The sequence below is a fragment of the Hyperolius riggenbachi genome, chromosome 5 (genome assembly GCF_040937935.1).
Source record: "Hyperolius riggenbachi isolate aHypRig1 chromosome 5, aHypRig1.pri, whole genome shotgun sequence".
Lineage (NCBI taxonomy): Eukaryota > Metazoa > Chordata > Amphibia > Anura > Hyperoliidae > Hyperolius > Hyperolius riggenbachi.
The window spans coordinates 144211828-144236675 of NC_090650.1; the positions used below are offsets into that span (position 1 = coordinate 144211828).

At 40.3% G+C, this 24848-nt stretch overlaps 1 protein-coding gene and 1 long non-coding RNA gene across 14 annotated transcripts in view; one reads left to right on the top strand and one right to left on the bottom strand.

Annotated features, from left to right (window-relative positions):
- Window positions 1–6102, top strand: part of LOC137518456 (uncharacterized) — a 110483-nt gene extending 104381 nt beyond the window's left edge. For 3 of the 7 annotated variants that reach the window (XR_011020819.1, XR_011020818.1, XR_011020820.1), the window contains 2 exons: window positions 3037–3097; window positions 3221–4040. This is a non-coding gene — a long non-coding RNA (uncharacterized lncRNA). Of the gene's footprint in view, window positions 1–3036; window positions 3098–3220; window positions 4041–6034 lie in introns of those variants that run through there. The other 4 variants (XR_011020816.1, XR_011020817.1, XR_011020821.1 and 1 more) reach the window with 4 other exon arrangements.
- Window positions 1–24848, bottom strand: part of CNTNAP2 (contactin associated protein 2) — a 2604396-nt gene that overhangs the window by 1687660 nt on the left and 891888 nt on the right. The gene's annotated exons all lie outside the window — the stretch shown is intronic.

The following is a 24848-nucleotide window of genomic DNA, read 5'->3' on the forward strand; positions in this document are numbered from 1 at the left end:
GGACAATTCATTTATAGACCCACCCCCTAACATCTCTCTAACTGGAAATGGTATTGTCACCGTTGGCTTTACTCTGCTCCCCACATCCAAAACATGTCAAAGTCCTGAATTTTACTTCCACTGCACAGAGACCACCAAGCTCCCTTACATGCACTCAGTATTGCCTCTTTTCTCAATTACTGACACATTATATTTTATCTGGTTTTCCTCCACCTAGACTGCCTGTCACCTCTAAAATTCATCATGAATGCTGCATGTAGACTTAATGTATATCTTTATCTCACTAATCCTCATCTGATGCTACTCTCTGTGTAAACCTATTCTCATGTTCTATTCAATCATTCTTTTAATCAATAACTCAGTATAGAACCTTGGGGCATGCAAGTTCATATTAGCTTCCACTGGTTGTTCATGTGTGCATACATTTGTCCATTCATTACATTTTTTTTTTTAATGGACAACCTGGTATCCTTACTCACAATCACTGTTAACCTCTCATCCTCCACTCAGGCTGGTACTCCCCAGGGAATTTGTAGTCTAGAATTATGGGGATTATGCCTCCCTCCCCCACAGAGCACTATGGTCTAAGGTTATGGATAAGGGGTTCACCCTCACCTGGAAAGATGCCAAGGTAACTACCATCTCCTTGATGTCCAATTTCCACCCCTTTCTGCAAGGTGTGCACTATGCTAACAAACACCCATGGCAGGGAATATTGCTGCAGCGAGGGGAAAAAAAGCAGATACTTACAGTGCCTTGCAAAAGTATTCACCCCCTTTATTTTGTACCTATTTTGCTACATTCCAACCTTACATTTTAATGTTACTTTATCTTGTTTTATGTGATTGATCTGCACAAAAGACTCTAAGTTGGTAAAGTAAAATGGGAAAATAATATATATATATATATATATATTCAAACAAATGGAAAATAAAACAAAACTGAAAAACGTGCATATGTATTCACCCCTTTTCCTATGAAACCCTTAAAAAGAAGTCCTGGTGCCCCCAATTACCTTCAGAAGTCACACACCTTTTCAGAAAGTCCTCAGAGGTATCTACACCACTAAGCAAGAGGCATCACACCATGAAGACCAATGAGCTCTACAAACAAGTCAGTGTCAAAAAACAGTTTGCACCCAAAGGATGAACAGCCCAGACTGATTACAGAGAAATTCATTGTAAAACAGGGTACAGGTGAATGTTGCTCCACTGGGATCGAGACTCAATGTCACAGGTGACAGTTCAAGCTGAGTTCTGTAAAGATGCGTCGCTAGCCTCCAGACTAATGATGTGATCTGTTGCCATGGATATGGAGAAGGTAAGAGGGCTGACGCAGTGGCACATGGAGGAGCAGGTGGAGAGAGGATTATAACAATACCCTCGGCTGAGTCAATCAAGATAAACCAGATCAATGGCAGATCAACCCCCAATGCACCAGGCGAAGGGGGGTTGGGGTCACTGTACACATGCTAGAACCATGACCAAGGCAGTCTCCACAGCCCCCCTGCTAAGAACCGTCATACGCGTACACAGATTAGGACCACATGGGAGCCTGAGCCTATTGCATGTCCAGAGAATAGCCCCATACGCAATTTGTAGCTGTATATTTTTTAATTGAGTACACATACTTAGCAGCTTCCAGTCACGTAGTTGTTTAGTATCTATGCTAACAACATCCTTTCAAATTAAATATGGATCATATTCCAGTATACATATTTGTTTGATACTTAATACTGACTTTGAAACAATGATCAAGTGCTTATAGTGCAACCTGTAACTCGTACGCCATGTTTGTCCACGTTGAGTGAATAAAATGAATGCTTTTATTGGAGCTGATGTGCAGATTCTACCTCTCCTATTTTCCAGCTTTAAAATTATGTTGGATGGTTTACACTAAAGTGAAACAAAAATATATTTCACAACTGATTCTTAACAATTTCAGCCCGCTTGATTTTTCACCTTATGCATCAGAGCAATTTTCACCTCCCATTTTTTTGCTAATAACTTTATCACTACTTATCACAATTTATTGATCTATATCTTGTTTTTTCCGCCACTAATTAGGCTTTCTATGGGTGGTACATTTTGCTAAGAATTATTTTTTATAAATCCATTTTAACAGGATTAATAAGAAAAAAATGGAAAAAATTCATTATTTCTCCGTCTTCGGCCATTATAGCTTTAAAATAACCCATGCTACCATAATTAAAACCTATGTATTTTATTTGCCCGTTTGTCTCGGTTATGACACCATTTAAATGTTGTCCCTATCACAATGTATGGCGCCATTATTTGGAAATAAAGGTGCATTTTTTCCGTTTTGCGTCCATTACTATTTACAAGCTTATAATTTAAAAACTGTCCGTAGTATATCCCCTCCAAATGCATATTTAAAAAGTTCAGACCCTTAGGTAACTATTTATGTCTTTTTTTTTTTATTGTAATTTTTTTTTTTATTGTAATTTTTTTTTCCATGAAAATTTATTTGGGTAATATTTTGGTGTGGGAAATAAACAGTTAATTTTTAATGTTATTATATGTGTAAATTGTAATGTAAAAATATGTAGATGTAGTTTTACTATTTGGCCACAAGATGGCCACCATCAGTCTTTTTTCTCCTTGTGCTTCTCGCTAAGCAGAAGAACAAGGATGATGCGGAAAATGTTACGTGCAGAAAGACTAAAGCCTCTTGTAAGAGCGCTTCGGTTTTTCGGCTGGGGACACGGATTGTGATCGGAAACCATGTTCCCGTTCACTGATCCCAGGGCTACTGGGGGACAGCACGGGGGCGTGCCCACGATTGCGCACGGGAGTGCGCCGAAACGTGCCACTGCAGCAGAGCAGCCGCCCGGACGTGAGCTTCACGTCCGGACAGCAGAAATGGTTAATATGAAATTCTAAGTTTATTTTTTATTCTTTCATACTGTACATCTGAATGGGGATTACAATATTTAAAACAAAATCTGCCAGTTAGTGTCTTAATTTGAATATTTTCCCTTTGGTTGTGTGACAGCTATGGGGTTTCTCTTTCCAGCTTGAACCACCACTGGTACTAAATAGAACAGATGCTGTGATAATCATGACCAGAGATACTGGCAAGTCCCTTTTGATTTTTATTAGACACGTTGAGAGACTGCATACTTTAATTGTATAAGCTGGTAAAGATCATGTCCCAGAGTAAATGTACTTTTTTTTTTTTTTTTTTACTTTCCATGCAGCTGTCAATTGGGTGTGAAGAAAGCTACAGAGAGTCCCCTGTACTGCTAGAAGATATAACCAGTCAATACTTAAACAAATAAGGCCAGAGTGTTCACTAGAAGAGCTGATACTACTATTAAAAGTCAAATACTTTGGTCACTTAATGAGAAGACCAGATTCTTTGCAGAAATCCTTGATGTTTGAAATGATTGAGGGAAAAAGAAGAAGAGGATGACAGATGTTAAAATGGAAAGCATATATAAAGCTATGAACATGCCTATGCAACAGCTGAAAGAAGCAGTAATTGACAGACATCTGGCATGCAGAAAAACATATAGTCATGAAGAGTCAGAGTTGACTGAATAAAAGAGAAGGAGTTGACACTTATGGTAGGTATTATAATCTAAAGGCTTCAAATCTCTTACCGACCGGTTTTTGACTAGTCCATCTACTCATGGGAGGTGTCTCAAATTTTTTTGATTTGTACTTCCCACCCCAGTAAGGATCCATACAAAGATGCCAGCCATCCTGCCTACTTTTGCGCCACTATTCTAGCAGTTGGACTGTGGAACTGCCATTCAGGAAGTTGCTTTTGAAAATCATGGAAACCTGAATCCCCCTCTGATGAAATGGAGTAGTAAGAGGTTCAGTAGTGTCAGATTAATAATACCTATTGCATGTGACAGCCAGAAAGTTACCAAAAAAATCTGTGCATTTCTCCTATATCAAATGTACTTATTATATGCATGTATACATATGCAATTGAAATTTTACAATTTTTCACCATAGTGCCCCTTTAATAAATGTGTTACTTTCTGTAATATCTGAATCATTTTGGCATGTATTACAGAAACTTTTCCCAGACAAATTATCAGAATCTCATGCACATTTTGAAAGGAAGAAGTAATAATGACTTTATTAAGTATGTTCTGGGTTACTAAGTTGAATCTTTATGAAGTAGAAATAAAGGGTTTTGACTGTTTTACAGAAAGCTGGGTGGACTTGGTAAATGATGGGTTTGCTGGATAATTAAACTACCTTTCACTTATGCTCTTGTAAAATATAGCTTTTATTTAGACAAATGTTGTGCAGAAAGCACGCTTAATGGATAATACACAATTTGGGCTCAAATCCATCATTACAAGGCTGAAAAAATCAATTTACAAAAGCTTGTAAATTCTAGACACCTGCCATTAGTTTTCCTCTTCTTTTTCATCACACTGTGATTTAATAGTGAGTCTAAAAGTATAGGGAATGCTTTATGAAAAATGTTCTCTTCTTTGCCAAGTTTTGTTGGTCTGACCTGTTAGGACATATAAACATGCTACTGTGTGCAGGCCTGCCTGATGGAAGTAGGAGGTAAGTAGTCTGAAATAACCAACAGTCACCTTATTTAGATTTTTTTCCCTCCTATTTCTTTAAAGGGATAATGTGTCTGGCCAATAAAAAATGAAGCTAAGATGTAGTGGAAAGTAGAGAGCAAAGTTTAAGTGCAGTCCCTTGAGACTGTCCACCCTTATAAATGGCCAGTCAAGGGTTAATCCTGGACCCCTCCCAGGGCCGGATTTGTACTTTCCAGCACCTTAGGCCGGCTGTCACCAACCGCCGCCCCCCCCCCCCTCCCCCCCATTCTGTCCAACTCTGACTAGTTTGAATGGGATCCCCTCTGTTTTGCTGCTTTGCCCCGTTCAACAAAGAAGCAGTGCATGCTCTGTCCACTCCATGTAATTTCCCGCTCCTGTCTGCATGCACAGCAGGCGATAGTGTTCTGGGCTTGCATACTTCAGAAATTATGCTCATGTATGAGCCCTCAGCAGCACTTGTCAAGTACACATACCCATAAGACTCCCTCGGCTCCTGTGCACATGCATACAGGAGTGCAAAATCACAAGGAGCCCCAGTGGACAGCGCTGCTTCTTTGTCCTCTGTGATACTTGCTACCGTCAGAGCCATAAATAGGGGACAGTGTAGCACAATGCAGAGAAGCCCATCCAAAACAGAGAACAGGTAAGTAGAAGGATCCAACACTACACACACTGGCATAGATGTAGTGTAATGCTAGGTACACATGATGCAATTTCCTGACAGATTTACTGTCAGGTCGATTATTTCCATCATGTCTGATCTAATTTCAATTTTTTGATCAATTTGCTGTTCACTTCTATGAAAAATCATTCAGAAAATTGATTGGAAAGCAGATTGGACATGTTGGAAATAGTCGATCTGACAGTAAAGCTGTCAGAATATTGCATTGTGTGTACCCAGCATAAGCTCAGGTGTACTTTACACAGTGACAATTTAGCACTTAAGACAGATCTTAAAATCAGCCAGCAGGACGTTTTGTAACAGAATAACACTTTTTATTGGCTAACCAAAAGAAAAACAGTGAGCTTTTGGTTAATGAGCCATCAGACTTTGTTACTGTATACAAGATGTTAGGGCACACAGCTATGTATACAGTCAGCAGGAGATGCATACATTGTTTTGTAAATATAAATAAATGTAACACAGTTGTGATTCTGTTTCAAAACATCCTGCTTTCACTGATGGCTAACAGTACTTTGCTGGCAAAAAAAGCCAGGAAAGAGTTAAACTGTAGCACAAAGAATGTTGTTGTCATTCTCTAAAGCCATAAATTTAACAGATCTGAGGTCTTTAACAGCACTGACCTACTAGTAATAAACTAACATCAGTCAGGGAGGGGGAGAGCTGCTAATTCCTGCCCGTGAATGCGTGCTGCATGAAAAAAACTAATCGGAACTCAAGAGTTCTGCAACTTGAGCCCATATATTTTTCTTCTCACAGCAGATTGTTTGTCCCCTCTCATCATACAGGTGACAGCAGATGCTGACTGCCATAACACACACTTTGCAAAAGTAAGAGAGATGCAGGGATCTCTGGAATTCAGGTAGAGTAAAAAGTAGACACGTAGGGTGGCACTAGATACCCTGGTAGGCAGACCCAAGGGGGTAGCAGGAGTTAAAGGTTGTGCCTCCGGATCAGTCAGCATACAATGTAGTAACAAGAGGAACAAATTGGAAAACCGGGCACCAGCCAGCAGGATATGCTGCACACAACACCTTTAATACATCCCCAAGAGTCCTGACAGATTATTGCAAAGCCTGAAGAAGCAGTTTTATCTGTGAAACGGCTGTCAGGCTTTGCAATAATCTGTCAGGACTCTTGGGGATGTATTAAAGGTGTTGTGTGCAGCATATCCTGCTGGCTGGTGCCCGGGTTTCCAATGTGTTCCTCTTGTTACGGAATTCAGGTAGACCAGAGCAAAGCAGGAGAGGTGATTTACTTTGACATGTGACCTCTTATCTCTCCAAGTCCTGCGCCCTACTGATTTTTATCGCCCTAGGCCGTGGCCTCTGTGACCTTCCCAGAAATCCGGCCCTGACCCCACCCTTAGGGGTTGGAATCCACTGTTCATCACATGCTAGACCTGTCATTAGCTAGTCAAAGCATGTGATAGTGTGACAAGCACCCTACTTACTGCTTTTGCCCAATGACCTATTCCCGAATTAGAGCTTTGGTGGAATTGTCTCATAAATACCAAGAAAGTATTGTTGATCTGTTCCTCAGAGGGCTGTTTCCCTCAGAGGGACAGGTCAACATGTCCCGCCTGGATGCCGGCACATAGAGCTGATAAATTATTCTATGTGTGTCAGGACAGGTGTAGCGCCCATCCTGACACTCATTTAGCTGCTCCTTGTTGTACTTTTCCTGAGGAAGCGGATGAGAGACCCGCAAAACACGCTGCAGATGTTATTGGAGTAAGAAATAAATGTGTAATATCCAGTTCAGCCTATCTGGACGAGCATGTTCGTCCAGATAGGCTCTGCTGCGCGGTGCGCACGAACGTGCACGTTCCCGCCGCCTGCCGCTAGTCCCCGATCAGTGAATGGGAATATAGTTCCCATTTACATCAGATCTATGTCCCCGGCAGGAAAAACTACGATCTCTCATCAGAGACTGCCGTCTTTCTGCCCAAAAACATTTTTCCCATCCTCTCTAGTTCCTGGATGCAAGATCATTCACATCCAGGACTTTTTTGAATGTGGCCATCTTGTGGCCAAATAGTAAACTACCAAACAAGGGAACCAATTTCTCACAATGCTTCATAATTTATTGATTTAGTATACAAACCCCGCAATAAACAACCCCTACCCCCCTAAAAACAATGCCTATATTGGATTGGAGCGCTCCCCATTCACACCAACACATGCACATGCAAAATTAAGGCCTGGTCAGCACAAACAATGCTCAGTTTGAATAGCAGTTCAATATCTATCTAGTTTTCTTTGCAACATCACATTTATCAATGGAATTCTGTTGAGATCTAGGCAGTTTAATTTCCGCATCACAGTTCCATATATTGTTTTAATCTTCCAAGGAAATACTAATGTCCATGGACTACACCTTCCTCTACAATGGGCTGTACTCTCACAGCATGGTTAGGGCTCCCTTGAGCTTTCTTAATCATGCATAGTCCTTATATGATGCTTATTCCAATGCTGCTCAGCAGCACTCACCACCTCATGTCACGTCTCGTCTCTTATAAGATCATCTCAGCGCTTGTAGACTTGTGTCCGCGGCGTCCCGCGGCTTCCTCTGCCATCACTGAATGATACTCCACGAGTTGAGGGGTAGTCTTCTCTGACCGGCCAGACTTGCTAAGTCACACAGCAGATGCACTGAGGAAGCCCACGTGATGACTAGTGGGCGTAACGCGTATGCGAGGCGTGGTACATGCCGCTGGAAGAGAGCGTGTGACGCTATGTACCCCTCCACCAGCACATAGACTTAGCAAGTCTGGTTGGTCAGAGAAGACTACCCCTCAACTCGTGGAGTATCATTCAGTGATGGCAGAGGAAGCCGCGGGACGCCGCGGACACAAGTCTACAAGCGCTGAGATGATCTTATAAGAGATGAGACGTGACATGAGGTGGTGAGTGCTGCTGAGCAGCATTGGAATAAGCATCATATAAGGACTATGCATGATTAAGAAAGCTCAAGGGAGCCCTAACCATCCTGTGAGAGTACAGCCCATTGTAGAGGAAGGTGTAGTCCATGGACATTAGTATTTCCTTGGAAGATTAAAACAATATATGGAACTGTGATGCGGAAATTAAACTGCTTAGATCTCAAACAGAATTCCATTGATAAATGTGATGTTGCAAAGAAAACTAGATAGATCTTGAACTGCTATTCAAACTGAGCATTGTTTGTGCTGACCAGGCCTTAATTTTGCATGTGCATGTGTTGGTGTGAATGGGGAGCGCTCCAATCCAATATAGGCATTGTTTTTAGGGGGGTAGGGGTTGTTTATTGCGGGGTTTGTATACTGAATCAATAAATTATGAAGCATTGTGAGAAATTGGTTCCCTTGTTTGGTTGTTAAGGATATTGGCACCCTTTGCTCCCCCTTAAAGGGGTAAATGCACATTAAATAACCTGTTCTCCAGTATTTAATATGCAAATAGTAAACTACACCCACATACATTTTTTATTAAACAATGACATTATTTTACATTTAAAATTAGCTGTTTCCCTACCACATCAAAAATTACCCAAATACATTTTTTAATAAAAAAATAAATTAAAAAAATTACAATTAAAAAAACAAAAACAACATAGTTACCTAAGGGTCTGAACTTTTTAAATATGCATGTCAAAGGAGTATATTATTATATTATTGGAAGACAAATACACTATAAAAATACCAATACAATAATAGCACAAACATTAATTCACTATCCTATCAGCAGTTCTCACTATGGTCAGTCCAGTTGAGTGTAACTTTTGCAACCATATAGCAGATGGGCTTTTGAGGAACAATGTTTAGTGTAAACGCCTAGTGTAACTTTTGGCACTGAATTTTCAAATGCAAACACCTTTTTAATAGCTGTTCTTGCTTGCAGCTGTACAGATGAAAGTCCCCTGCCTTGGATGGCTTACTGTTTAGAAAGCAAGGTTTTTAAATCCAACTTCTTCTAAACTAGAAGTCCATCCTTGTCCCTGTTTCTGTCACCACCCTTCTGCCAACACCTTCAATTACATGTTTATACTATGATGCTGGGAAATGTAATCCTGTGTCTATTATTCTTTCTACTTTGTGGGTCACATGGCTACTCCTGATCGACCAACCTATCACCTCAACCTACAGATATCAGAAAGGAAGCTGCACATTTGACCTGTGAAAAAGCATGTCAACAATCAGTTGGCTTTTATGCTCTTCTTATACTCATGTATCACCTTGAATTCTATTAGAATTTACTTTGTTCAGTTTTTGATTCAGCAGGTTTTCTTTTTTTCACAAATAAAGTCTGGATTTGCTGGATCATTTACATTTCAAGGTGTTCTCTACTGTTCTCAAACACAGAAGATACCTAGCAAATCAGTTCTAATGGTCATTATGCAATAAATGTTTCTTATTTTATACTTCTTTACTTTACTGAACTTTTCTATGCAATAACTTTTTAGCGCAAAAGGTGGATCAGCGCAACACCAGGCCGCCTCTGAATGGCCTACAATCAGAGATGCGCTGAGCCCCCCCAGGAACTTCAAACGCACCTTGAACCCAAACAGAAGCTCTGCATATACACCAAAAGCATGGCTGTTAAGTGGGAGCAGCTGGACAAAAACTTTTTAGCGTCTTGCAAATAATCAAAATACTGTGAATGTATAAACATGAAACAAAATAAAGTAAGAAAATGAATAATGAACTTGAAATTTAGAATTGTATGTGCTATGTACTATAAAGGTTTTTATGGTATGCAGACAAGGTGATAAAAACATAAGTAAAAATGCAAAAAATGTATGGTGTCAGGGACAATGATGAGCAATAGTGAAGGTTTTTCAAGATGTAGAAAAAGAAAATGGGTTACTGCATTGCGTACATGTAATGAAGGTGCCAGGGAATTTGGGCACAGGGTGAAGCCTAAAAACATCTCACCCTGCTTTGGAAAATTTCCTGGCAGGGTGAATTACTGTTTCCCCTTCAAACTGTTGTTTAATGGGGGTAAGATGCAATTCAGCTTCCAGCTATTGCTGGCAGAAGATTTACACTGTTTTTATCATAATTTAGGCTCCGTCATGTGCCAGCACCTGTGCTGCATTGGCCTATGGCGGCACCCAACTCTCGGCAGTCACTCAGCGCCCCTTCTACCTGACTTGTACTGCCTTATCAAAACCACATTTGTGATGGTATGGATGCCCTAGTGGTAATCGGCAAGCATGTGCAAATAAGGGAACAACACGGTTCTCAGGTTTCCTCAAGTGATTTTATAGTAGGGGAGAAGGTGGGGATGGGAGGGGATGGGAGGGGAAGGATGCAGAAGGAGGCATAATGCATAGCATATTATGTGGCATTTTTTAATGGTCACAATTTTAGTTCACTGATCTGTTGACAAATGTAAGGTCATGCATTTTGGACGTACTAATGGACTAGCACCATACAAAATAAATGGGATACAGTTGGGGACATCAAACTTGGAGAAGGACTTAGGAGTACTCATTGACAACAAGTTAAATAATCGTACTCAATGCCAAGCAGCTGCAGCTAAAGCTAACAAAATTTTGGGATGCATTAAAAGGGAAATAAAAACTCGAGATGCTAGCATAATATTGCCCCTGTTTAAATCTCTAGTAAGGCCACATCTGGAATATGGAATTCAGTTCTGGGCACCACATTACAAAAAAGATATTGCAGTTTTAGAGCAGGTGCAGAGACGAGCAACAAAATTGATGCGTGGGATGGAAGGTCTCACTTATCGAGAAAGGTTAGATAAACTGGGTTTATTTAGTCTAGAGAAAAGACGCCTTAGAGGGGATCTAATTAACATGTATAAATACATCAGAGGGCAATATAATACCTTGGCGGATGAGCTTTTTGTCCCTAGGCCTTCTCAAAGGACTAGAGGACATGATCTGCGCATGGAGGAAAAACGTTTTAACCATTTATTTAGGAAAGGGTTCTTTACAGTAAGAGTGATTAAGATGTGGAATGCATTGCCACAGGAAGTCGTTATGGCAAACTCTATACCTGCATTTAAAGGGGGCTTAGATGCTTTCCTTGCGTTGAAAGACATCCATGGCTACAATTACTAGGTAATGCCTAATGATGTTGATCCAGGGATTTTATCTGATTGCCATCTGGAGTCGGGATGGAATTTTTCCCTTTAGGGGCTAATTGGACCATGCCTTGTAAGGGTTTTTTCGCCTTCCTCTGGATCAACAGGGATATGTGAGGGAGCAGGCTGGTGTTGTACTTTATACTGGTTGAACTTGATGGACGTATGTCTTTTTTCAACCAAAATAACTATGTAACTATGTAACTATGTAAAGCAGTTTTGAGTTTCACTCATTATAAATGAAAAATGTAATAAAGGCTCTAAGAATAAGTATGTGTTTCTAAAAAGGTACAAGCTACATGTTTTATAGCCTGTGTTCGCCAATACTTTACAAATATTTTTTTATGTCCTCAGATGTGAGGATCAAATACAGAAACCTTTCCACTTGGTCTTGAAATGAAAAATTGAACAAGAGGTGATTTCAAACATCAATCTATAAATGTTCTATACAGAAAGGCTTCAATCTCTACAAATAATCAGTATGATGGTGCTTACAGTATATAGAGTGAGGTCACTTCATGAAGTTGACAACTTCTTGATACATTCACAAGTTGGCTTTTAAAGTGCAGTAATCCATTATCCCTTGCCTCTGATCACAGGCAGCTTTGGGGGACACTTTCTGATAACATAAAAGCTTTGTTCTGACAAAGACATTTTTTGAAGAATAGACATGAGGTTTAAAAGGAAAGGCAAGCTGCTTACAAATATGAAGTAATAAAAAGCTAAGCAACACTTGCTTCTTCAGTTGTAGAATGTTTGTAATGAAACTGGAATTTTAACCATTAGAAGGGTTATTACTAAAACAATAAATCTTGAATTCATCCACCATTTAGCTTGATTTGTGTACATTTATTTATAGATAAAGGGTGTCCATTTATTTTCAGAAAATGATACTTTTTTATAATAAGGTATCAATTTGTTTGGAGAAACCCAGAATTATGATGCAAACAGTAAATATATATTTCGGAACAGTAAAAAGAGGTAAGTGTAACACTTACCTCACAAATTGTTCAGAGTCTAAATAATTATAAATGATTGTACTGGCAGTTAAATAACATGATTCGTGAGTCTGGTAGACTTCCTCAGCCTTGATTGGCTAGTGCTCACAAATAGTATCAGACAGTGCCTCATTAGCAAGGCCGAGACCTAATTTTTTTTATACTTCAAGCTAACTGACAAGGACCGGATACACAAAAGGTCGTAATTTTTCCTTGTGCTGCTTTACTGGAAGTAACACCAGGGGAGCACCACCTGTTACTCTACTAGTGTAATGTGTGTTGCTAGGGTACACATGCATGTGTAAGCATTATATAAAAAAGCTTGGGCACTGAAGATCCTCTAAAATAAAATTATAGCAACTCAAACATAAACCTGTAATGCTCATGGCTGACAGGGGGCACAGACAGCCACACTCATGATGGCCACTTCTTATAAGATCACATTTAATCAGGTTCTCAGCTGTTAATGTAAATTCATATGTAACTTTGGACCATGTTCTTCAATAAATTACCTAATTTCAAGACTTGTATGAAAAACAGCATGTTTTAGGGTAATCGTTAAGCAAAAAAAAAAAAGTTAAAATGTAAAAAACAAATATTGGCAGCAACTACACCTATCTCCACATAACCACTTTAAAGCAACTTCCCTGGCAAAATGTGTATTTTTTTTTTGTTAAACAGCCCTTTTCTCTTCGCTAGGCCTGCAAGATATGAATACTTTTTTTTCTTTTTTTAAGTTGTAAATATCCTAATTTAGCTGAATTGAAAACAGAAGCAGTATCCTGATTTTTGCTGTTCCTTGCATTTTCCTTGGTTAAGCTGGGAGAGAGTAAGGGGAAGTACAGGTGGACTGCCTCTCCTAGCCCCTCCCAGTCAGGATGTGGAAAAAGAAATGGGCAATTTGCCACTCAGAACACAGAGTGGGGGAGTGGTTTATATGGCACACCTTTCTGAAATTCGAGAGGCTGAGTCAGCCCACCTTTTGCAAATAAGAAGTCACAGCAGCAGTCACGGTTTTCATTTACATGAAAAGACTGACAGCTTTTTTTGACAGTCTTATTCATACCTTGGAGAACTTGGGGAGAGGAGGATTGCTGTTAGAGCAATAAAAGTTTTGCCTGCAGAGGGGTTTTAAGGAAGAATTTGGGAATGTCAGTAGACAAATTGATAATGACAGAGTAATATATAACAAGTGATGTCTTATTAGTAATGATGGAGTAGTTATGACTGAGGAAAAATGTGTGAGTGACATCTGTGTAATGACAAAGGACAAAGAAATAATGATTAATGACAAAGCTTGCATAACAATGCTAAACGAGAACATTGTCTTGAGAGAAGCACAATGAATCATAAGGGACAAATGACAAGAGACAAACAACAAGAGGGGAATAATATTTGATGGGTCATGAATGTTGAGAGATGAATGACAAATGCTTAGGGACAATAGACAAGAAATTAATAATGACTTATGAAAGAATATTAAGACTGGAAGAAGAACAGCTTTTGAAAAATTGATACGGAACAATGAAGAACCTTGATTCTCCAAATTTCATACATCAAGTTCTGCTTTTCTATAAGATGTCCTATTCTTTTTGTTAATAATGAGTATTGGCAATTTTTCATGAATAGCTTAAGTCACACTATAGCAACATACCGCTTTGTAAAGCAACAGCAAATAAAATACCATTTGACAAAAGCAAATCAAACTCTAAAAGCAACAAAAATGATTTGGCAGCTGCAAATACTACATCTGGCCCTCACACCATTCAACCAGCCTGCTCTCTGTCCCTAGGAATGGATTGCACAGATAAAGCATCAATATGAAAGAGCAACTGGATTTCAAAAAGTTGATAAATTGGAATCATTAATGCCACCTAAGGAGGAATTCCGCACCATGTGGTTATTTCACCCAACACCTTTCTTGCTTAGCCACTGTAAGTTCTGCCAATGAAAATGAGTGTTTTTTCTAGGTATCAATATAAATCCTGTGATCACCAACAAACCTTTTCAGCCAATTATTAAGAAGTTGTTAACTACAGAACATAAGCTGAAGAATGGGTGGGCTTTGATCACTGTTTGTTTAGTCTGTGAGCGTACAGGATTGGTACTGAGATTGATATAGAGTGATAGATAAAAGCCATTGTTCCACAAAGAACACTTATGCCAAGGGGCATCCAATAGATGGGACCCCAAGCAAACATAATGAGGTTCCAAGCCCCGCCCTCCCCTGCAGGCTACCTTGTGAACCTCATATACCTTTCCCTGGAAGAATGCAGCGGAGCTATGTGTCAATATTTACTCGATCCTGCCTTGAATCTCCTCTTCCTCCTGGCAGCCTGAGCCACTTGCTCTGCATACACAGCTTCTGATGTCACATGATCAGGAGCCATGTATGCAGAGAGAGTAGCACAGGCTGCTGGGAGGAAGAGGAGACATGAGGCAGGATTGGTTCAATAAGATACATGTCTCAGCAGAGCAAACACTCTGCTAGGTGGGTGGGAGGATGGCAGGGCCCCCAAAGGCCCTGGGCACACCTTCCATAACAGGGATTGAGGGGGCTATTTTTATGCCCCTGTTTATAGCTTTACATATCTCCCTGCCAGGAGCAGTGTTTTCTCAATCTAGCTAATATCTTCATCATCATATCATTTAATTTATTTTTCTAAAAAATATGGATTCACTTTTCAGTAAATGTACTCAATCATACTTTACTTTTCTATAATGTAAAAATAGGCAGGCAAATCATTGTATAACAGTGGCACTTGCAACGAGAACATTAGGAAGAGTGAAACTTAAAAAAAAAGGATATTTTCAGCATTTACATCTACTTTTTCCCTTTAAAATGCCTGCAAAATAAAATAAATAATGATAACAAAACAATTGCACAAAGAAAGTCTAGGCTGTCCTGAAAAAAAATATCAATACAATGTATACATCACTCAGAAGTAATCAAAAAGTTATTGTATCATAGTAACACAATGTAAATGCCAAAATAGTCAGGAACTTTAAAGGGTAAAGAGTTAAACATCCAATGATGTTATGTAAAAAAAAAAAAATATTTACTCAGTACTAAATTGAAAATGAATATGAGCAGGCAGTAATAAAAGAGTGTTTGTCTATGGTTATTACACTTGACATAAGTATCAATACCTCACTGTAAATTTGTATTATTCACATACAATGACTGTCAAACAACAAAACCTTGTTTGCTTTGAAAGAGTAGAGGCAGCATGTACGCAATTACTTACAGTCATGTTTCCATTAGTTATTGCTGGATCATGTCATATACTTTTAACTAGTACCATTGAGTTCTTAATCACCCTTTTTTTCAATTGTAACTTGACTTTTTTTTGTATTATTGTTTTATTATCACCTTAGTATCACACCTGTTCAAACACAATGTTTTAAAAGGTAACCTTAACTGAGAGGGATATGGATGTTTCCTTTTAAATAATACCAGTTGCCTGGCAGTCCTGCTGATGTCTTTGGCTGCAATAGTGGCTGAATCACAGACCTGAAACAAGCATACAGCTAATCCAGTCTGACTTCAGTCAGAGCACCTGATCTGCATGCCTGTTTAGGGGCTGTGGCTAAAAGTGTTAGAGAGGCCTGGTGCACACCAGAGGAGTTTTTCTGAGCGTTTTGAGTTTTTAAATTTGCTGCTAATGTTATCCTATGTGTCTATGCACACTGGAGCAATGAGGTTTTGTAAACAAAAAAAACCATAGCATTACATTGGGAAGAGCTTTTGAAACCTCTAGCGTTTGGGGAGCTTTTCTGGTGTGTCTCAGCCCAGACACAGGATCAGCAGGAGAGTCAGGCAACTGGTATTTTTTAAAAGGAAAAATCCATATCCTTCTCAGTTTAGGATCCCTTTAAAGTGGATCTGAGATAAACTTTTACTCATTGCATAATTGTGTTCCTGTCATATAGTTTATAGGGCATTTCTCAAGCCAAATACTGTTTTTGTTTTGTTTTAATACTCTAATTCCCTATAAACTAAACAAGCCTCACCCACAGCTTTTCACATTGCCTTGGCACTGTAGCAAGGGTGTATGGGAGCTCAGTCTGGACAGGAGGAGGAGGAGGAGGAGGGAGGAGGGAGGAGAAGAATGGACTGAATTTATACAGGCAAGCTGATAGCATCTCCAGCCCTCAGCCTGTGACAATGTGACAAACAGAACATGGCTGCCCTCATTGTACCACAGGAAGTCAGGAGCAATTAATCATAAACTTTTGAAGCTGTTTTCAGCTAGATATGCTGTGTAAACTTTAGATAAGATATATAGACAAGTTACTTGTTATAGTTAGTTTTTCATCTCGGATCCGCTTTAAGGAAAGGTTTTGTTTTTAAAACCTAATGTCCATATCTTCTGGATTACTTTAATCTTCATTAGCACTTTGTATGCTATGTGTAAATAATTGACTAGAGGACAGCTGCCCATTAAACCAGCAACACTCAAATATTAAGTGTATAATACTTAAGTTTATTCACATAAATATATGATTAAAAACAACAAAAAAAACATTAAAAGATCAGTATACCCCAGGTCTTATATCCCTATTTTATTCTGAGATTAAGTATCAACACCAAGATAGGCTTCAAAAAACTGGGTCGGCAGAAGAGTGGGAAGATATCTTTTTAGATTTAACCAAATCTTCTAGAAATAGCCTGACATGGGAAAGGGGCTATAAAACTCTTCTGTTCAAGATGGCCTTCAAATTTATGTTTTAGGGGCTGTGGCATTTCAGCTGACCAGGTTCATGGTTGGTGGGAATGCACTACAGTACAGAATTTTTGGTTGGAATGCTTCAGGGTGACCTCTTCAGTGTTGGATCAGGATATTTCCCTAGACCCATTGTTTTTTTTTACTCGGAAAACACCCTCCTTGACCAAGCATGGCAATAAGCTCTTGGTACATTTTTGTAATGTGGCCAAGGCGACAGTAGTTCAGGAGTGGAAGTCTTCTTCTATACCTTATGTATCACTGAAGCATACATTTAACACATTTTTCTGGATGGTAAAAATAACATCTTCCCTTGCTGATCAGGATGATAACTTTGTAGCTCTATGAGCATCATGGTCTGATAAGTTTTCTCTGGAGGATCAGTGACTTTTTAGATATGTCTAATGCCTTTGGACGTAATGTGTATCTCCTATACTTTTGGTAATGGCCTTGTTCTGTACATAGCTATGCAGATGTCTGAGTTGCGTTATTATTTATTGTAGTCATGCACAAGGCCGGATTTCTGGCAAGGCCACATAGGCCATGGCCTAGGGCACCAGATAAACAAGGGGCGGACTGCAGGCAGCTAGTGGGTTTTATTTGCATATTAAGTTCCTAACAAATGAAAGGGATCGGGCCAACCGCATTATTTGAACCAGTTGGCAGCTGCCTGTGCTGTGCTGTTAAACAAGCATGCGTGAAAAGTGTGTGAATACCAAGACCTGGTCCAATGACACAACAGAAGCTGCGGGTGGTTACGGAAGGTTGGGTCAGGCGTGCACGTGGTGTGGGGGATGAAAGAACCCAGAGCAGCACCAGCGTATAGTACAGAATTCAGAAGGCAGCCTATCATAGTCCCCATTTCCTGGTTATTAATTGGCTAGTGGTGGTCCACGTCACTTCACCATGGAGACTGCAGTGGGTATGGGACTTTTACGCATTGCTCACTCCACCCACTATCCAACTGTGGTAGGATACTGTGTGGTTAGGGGCGGGTGGTAAAAGTGGGCCTTGGGCGGTAAGAAGTACAAATCCGGCCCTGGTCATGCACTTTGTATAGAATGACTGCCCCGGCTGAGATTGCCAGCAAAGCGGAGTTTGGGTTGTCTCAACCCACTTTTATTTCTCTTCCTTGCATAGAATTGCATCTATTTTAAACTCGACCCTTTCCTGCCCCCTAGCCGCGTTACAGCCCAGCCTTGCTGCCCACGTCATCCCATTCATTCCGCCTCGGGACCGTGTCACCACCGTGGCCATAGCCCGGTGGATTCACCTGCACCGCTAGAAGGAGGGCCGTTCCTTGGATATGTCTTACATCTTGTAAGTAGAATTTTATTTGTGCTAAGAAACCCCTGGCAATACACTGCAGAACACTCTTTTCTCCTTCAGATTCTGGTTGAGAGCAGCCCTAGTGACCTTTATCCAATGGAATTTATTCAGTGGATCTTTTGTCCTGCTGGAGCACAAGACTTCATTGCATTATTATGTAAGGGTATGGAGTCTTTATTTTAATGGACTACAATAAAGCATATTACTTTTTATTTTGTAGCTCTTGGCTGGCTTTTTTTCATGCACACTTTTATCCTTACATATGCTGCATGAAACAAAAGACGAAAGTACACTTCCAGACAGCCTTTGGAAAGGCTTGAACTATCAAGGTATCAAGGAAAGTGTAGTCTTGTATATAATACAAGGAAAAAAAGAGCACCAAACCAGTATATGTTGCACAAAACTGCAAATATTATTGGTAATTATTATAGATCGATGTAATACATTTATTGTGGGGTCCTATACTTAAGGCCTGCAAATTTTTATTAAGACCTAAAATAGGCTCAAATACACCACAAGGGGATGCTAACATTCAATATATCAGATTTACCAAGACATATTCAAAGGTATCATTATAAACCTAGTAATATGGTACACCATTGGATAATTGGTCCAATCAGAAACCATGAGGAAACCCAATTATTAATAATGTAGCCTTATTGGGGATCAGATAGAAAGATAACCACTCACAGGGGATAATTAGACCAACCAATATGATCATAAGCTGATAAATCTGGAAGAAAACACCAAATAAAAAAACTAAACTAAACACACATATGCTGCTATATTAAAGAGAAACCGTGACCAAGACTTGAACTTCATCCCAATTAGTAGCTGATACCCCCTTTTACATGAGAAATCTATTCCTTTTCACAAACAGATCATCAGGGGGCACTGTATGACTGATATTGTGGTGAAACCCCTCCCACAAGAAACTCTGAGGACCATGGTCCTGGCACTTTCCTGTCTGTGAATCTTGTTGCATTGTGGGAAATAGCAGTTTACAACTGTTTACAACTGCCAAAAAAGCAAGCAGCAGCTACATCACCTTCCAGCAGTAAAAATGTCACCATGTGAAAATGTCAGAATGTAAATCAGGGATTGAAAAGATTTTACAATAGGCAAACACTGACTAAATCATCCTTTATAATAAAACCCCTGTGTCCGTGCCTCCTGTCTCTGTGTAGCATTGTCTGTGCTTTTGGCCACTGCGCATGTGCGCAGCGCAGACCCAGAGACAGGAGGCCGGGGATGGGGCCAGGGAGTCTAGCGGGCGGTGTGTGAGCAGACGGCATGTGAGCAGGCGGCCGGATGTGTGGCGGGTGAGCGGGCGGTGGTTGCGTGCGGCGGTGGGTGGCGGGCGCGCGCGCCTAGGAACACAGACCTAGAGCCCGTTTTTAAACGGGCTTAGGTCTACTAGTTTATACATAATTATTGTAAAAATTAAGCACTTTTTTATTACATTATATTCACTGGAGTTCCTCTAAGTAATTTTGGCATACTGTCCATGGCATGATAGTGAATGTCCAGCTGCTGTAAGACAAACTAAAGAAATCCTATCACCTACACTACTGTATATAGTCCGCCAAAATCCAAGGACCCAAAAGCAATGCATCCAATCAGCTCTGGAAAGATGTCAAAGCAAGCAAGTATAGCAGAAGATGCAACTGAATTTTCCCCTGTGTCGTTGTCACAGGCAACTGATTGTATTCACATTAGTTGCAGCTTCATAAAGCACTTATGCAGGATCTTGCATGTCAGCACTGAAGAAAACGGAGCCAGCTTACTGTAAGTAATTAGATAATTCAAAACAACACCATAGCCACAACTCCCTAGATTCACGTTGCCATCAGCATTTTAACTTTTCCTGCTGGGACACGGCCAGTGCAATCACATACAAAGTCCACTTCAACTAGCTGACATTCTGGAATAGTTTAACAACATATAAAAGCATCCATGTTAAGTCCGGCAACCATGCAGTGCATATCTATATACTGTATGGTTGCCGGACTTAACATGGATGCATTTATATATGCAATATGAGATGTTAATTATAACAGCGTATAACTACATCAAAGTCCAGCAGCAATGCAATGCATAGTTTAGCAATATAGGATGTTAATACAGTTACCGATCCTTGTAGTATGAATGGATGGATGGCGGATATAGCCAGCAGTATCTAAACATTTGTCACATTTGCAGCTTGAATTGTGACTGCATTGGAAAAAAAATGTCCTGCAAATGAGCCTTCAGAGCAGAGGTCACCAGTCAGCCCTGGTCAATACAGCAGGAATCCGTGAGCAGCTGGTGTAGCATAGCGGCACATATGTTTGCAGAGCTAAGCACAGCGTGCGTCTACGTATTTCTCCCTGCCCCAGGGGCTTTGTCAGGATGTAAAGTGGTTAACATCAAGATCGTAATTGAGAAAATGAATTCACAAGTAAAATAATCCATTACGATCAACACTACTTGCATTATCAAATGTCCCTAATAAATGACACTGATTGATTGATTTAATTAACCATTTATGCCGCCTGGACATGATTGTCACATCCAGGTGGCTGCTGCTGTTCTACGGTGCGCTCCCTTGTTGCCCCCCGTTAGCCCGTAGATCAATGAATGGGAACATAGTCCCCAGTAGAAAGACCGACGGCTTCTTTTCAGAGGCCGCGGCCTTTCTGAAAAGAAAAAGTGACATACAGCAATACAGCAATACGACAATACAGGAAAACAAGAAAAACCAGATCACGCAGCACAGTATGAGTACAAGGTAATGCTTAGTCAGTCACTGGATGGGAGCATGGAGATTAGGCAAGTTGAGTTCACTGAAATGCATAGCATGGGTGCACAGTAATGGAGGTGCATGATCAGGTAGGACACAAAAGGAGGAGGACCCTGCCCAAAGGCTTACAATCTTGAGGGAGAGGTAGGGACATGAAGGGTAGGGACCAGAGTTCAGCTGCGGGTTTAGAGCACTTGTGAGGGGCGGTAGGCCAGAGTAAAAAGGTGAGTTTTGAGGGCCTTTTTGAAGATGTTGAAGGAGGGGGCTGCCCTAATGGGTGGAAGTAGGAAGTTCCATAGTGTTAGTGCAGCTCTTGATAAGTCCTGGAGGCGTGCATGGGACTGGGTGATGCAGGGGGAGGTCAGGCGAAGTTCATTGGAGGAGTGGAGTGAGTGGCTAGGTGTGTACCGCTGAGTGAGATCGGAAATGTAGGTTGGACAGGTTTTATGGAGATATTTGTAAGTCAGGCACAGTATCTTGAATCTGATTCTGGATTTAAACACAACTAATAACCCACCTGTTCAGTTTGGCATTTGCAGAAATATAACTTTTGTTGTGTGAATACTTCATCTTACTACCAACTACTGCATCTGAGAGAGCCTAAGCGCTTTGAGTCCTATGGGAGAAAAGTGCTATAAAAATGTTATTGTATTATTGTATTGTATTGATTCTGGACAGGATAGGAAGCCAGTGGAGGGATTCACAGAGGGGAGCTGCCGTGGTGGAGCAATGGGAGGAGTAAATCATTCTGGCTGCCGCATTCATGATGGACTGCAGCGGGGCAATTCAGGGCATAGGGAGACCAGACAGAAGGACATTGCAGTAGTCAAGGCGGGAAACTATGAGGGCATGGATGAGGAGTTTGGTGGTGGCAGAGATCAGTAAAGGGTGGCTCTTGTAGATGTTGTGGAGGTGGAAGTTACAGTACTTTGTGAGGTTTTGGATGTGGGGAGTAAAGGAGAGTGCGGAGTCCAGGGTGACACCCAGACAGCGGGCTTGAGAGGCAGGGCGAATAGTAGTGTGGTTAACAGTGACATGCACATCTGGGAAGTTTAGGCATGGCCGGGGTGGGAAGATCATAAATTCTGTTTTGTCTAGATTTAGTGTTAGGAACCTAGCAGACATCCATAAAGAGATGGCTGATAGGCAGGAGGAGACCTTGTCCACGGTAGTGGTGGATAATAGGTCAGGGGTGTGGAGGTAGATCTGGGTATCATCTGCATATAGATGATAGTTAAAACCCATGGAGGAGAATTACAATCAAGTTGAGCAACCACAATAGCTACAAACCCCTGCTATACTATTTGCAGTGTTTTTTCTATTCAGAATAATGTAAAGTTTTGATTTCTTATGACATAAAAAACAGACAATTTTAAAATGCTAACCCAGTTAGCTAGGGAATGAGATATATACAGTATAAGCCTATAAACCTCTCACAAAAACATGCATTTTCATGAAACAAAATATTTATTTAGTACATATAACGTCTATTTTGCACATTTTTTTTCCATTTTTTGTAGGTTGTATTGTGCTCTTGTCAAAATACATGTTGTTATCTTGCAGGTAAGATGACCTATTACTATACAATACAGCATTTATAGTACCCTATTAAATCCTATTAGTTTTCTTTGAACAAGTAAAGTGCCTTGAAGGCCTTTTCACAAGTATACTGTTTCTGCCAAATGCACTGAGTGCTGCCAACATCTATCTTAAAGGCCCATTTGCGTAAATCTATACAACGATTGTCAAGATAATGGCATGTAAAGCAGTTCTAAACAATAATTGCAATTTGCAATCAAATGACTAATGTATATCTCAAAATGTACATGTAATAATAGATTTCTCAATAATACTTGTAATGATTAAGTCTCTTTATGACAAGTACCTTCAACCAGCTGTATATATTTTTTTTGTTTTATTTCAGATAATGTTGTAATTTTAACAAATATAATAATATGTAAACACCCATGTAAACAACTGTTATTAAAATAACTACTAAAAGAAGAAGCTTACCTTTCAAAATTTGTTAGCTGCTTTTAAAGTGTACAAAAACTGAAGAGTCCAATAGAATAAATAAATAAAAAAAACCTCTTGGCTGCCTGGTAGTAGGAGTCAGAGACAGCAACAGAGACCTGACAAGCATTTACAATCCTCACTAGTAATAAAGCAAACATTAAATTTTGGGTTCGCGAAAGCACATTTTGCAAACAGGAAAACCACCATAGACGTCAATGGGCAGGCAAATTTTAAAACCTATAGGGACTGTTTCTGGCCACAATAGTGATGGAAAAGTTTTTTCAAGTGCACCTCCATGGCAAAATTCTTACCAAAAAATTTGTAGTTGACAGAGTCATGTTTTAATCTCTAAAGGGCAGAAATCACAGTACATTCCTAAATTTGTGGAATTAAGAGCTTTAAATTGTCCAATGTGCGTACATGGCGATAAAGTAGTGTAAGGGTTAGGCCCAGTTCACACTGACATGCACGCACAAACGCACTGCAAACAACCACAAAGAGCTTTAGTGATAATGTCAAGTGAGCAAATCATTGTTTTTGCTAGTTGACACCTCCAGGACATGTGTAGTGGTGCATAGTGGCAGCCGTGTTTGTGCACATAATCGTGGGAGTGCAGGTGATCGCGGTTCTCCAGCCCCTATGGTCAGGCTGAGGTAGTTCAATGACAGTTAAAGGACCACCCCAGCGAAAAAAAATTCAGCAGTTAAAATCTGAGAGAACTGACAGGTTTTGGACTAGTCCATCCCCTCATGGGGGTATTCTCAATGTTTTCTTTCAAAAGCATTTCCTGTATGGCAATTGCTCAGTCCAACTGCCAAAATAGAGTGCAAGAGAGTAGGGAGGCTAGCTGGTATCTTGCGGTTTTGGTGATTAAACTGATGTTCAGGAAATGCTTCTGAAACCAAATAAAACCCTGAGAGTCAACCATGAGGAGATGGACTAGTCCAAAACCTGTTGATTCTGTCAGATTATAACTGCTTACCTTTTTTGCTGGAGTGGTCCTTTTAGTGACAAAAAAACACTCATTCTGCACTGAGGCCTTTTACAGGGGGCAGTAGTGGATACTAGATGCCAGTAGTGGTGGTGAAGGATTATTGGGTTATAGTCGGTGTAGTTCTAGGACCAGCAGACCTGTCTCCAATATCACACGTGTGCACTACTGGACACACAGAACTACACTATAACAATAGCAAGAAAAAGAAAAACAGCCCTTAGAAGGGTGAACTACTGTAGTGCTAAACCCTGACCACACCTGTCTGCAACAGCAAAAGTGCACTGTGTGGACACACTAAACATCAATATCACAAGATCAAAACACAAACTTTAGAAGGGCTTGTGGGGTTATGTCAATGGTGAATTGGCACTGTAGCAGCAAGAAACTCCACTGAGGACACAGAACACAAGCCTAACTATCCCTAATAGCAGTCAGGGGCGTAGCAATAGGGGGTGCAGAGGTAGCGACCGCATCGGGGCCCTTGGGCCAGAGGAGCCCCAAAGGGCCTCCCCTCAACTACAGTGTTAGCTCTCTATTGATCCTGTTCTCATAATAATCACTTCTATAGATACTTTGAATAGTGGTAATCATTAACAAGCTGTTCCCCATTCCCTTCTTGTACCTCTGACACTGTAGTTGCCATTGGAAGGTTTTGGTGCACCGT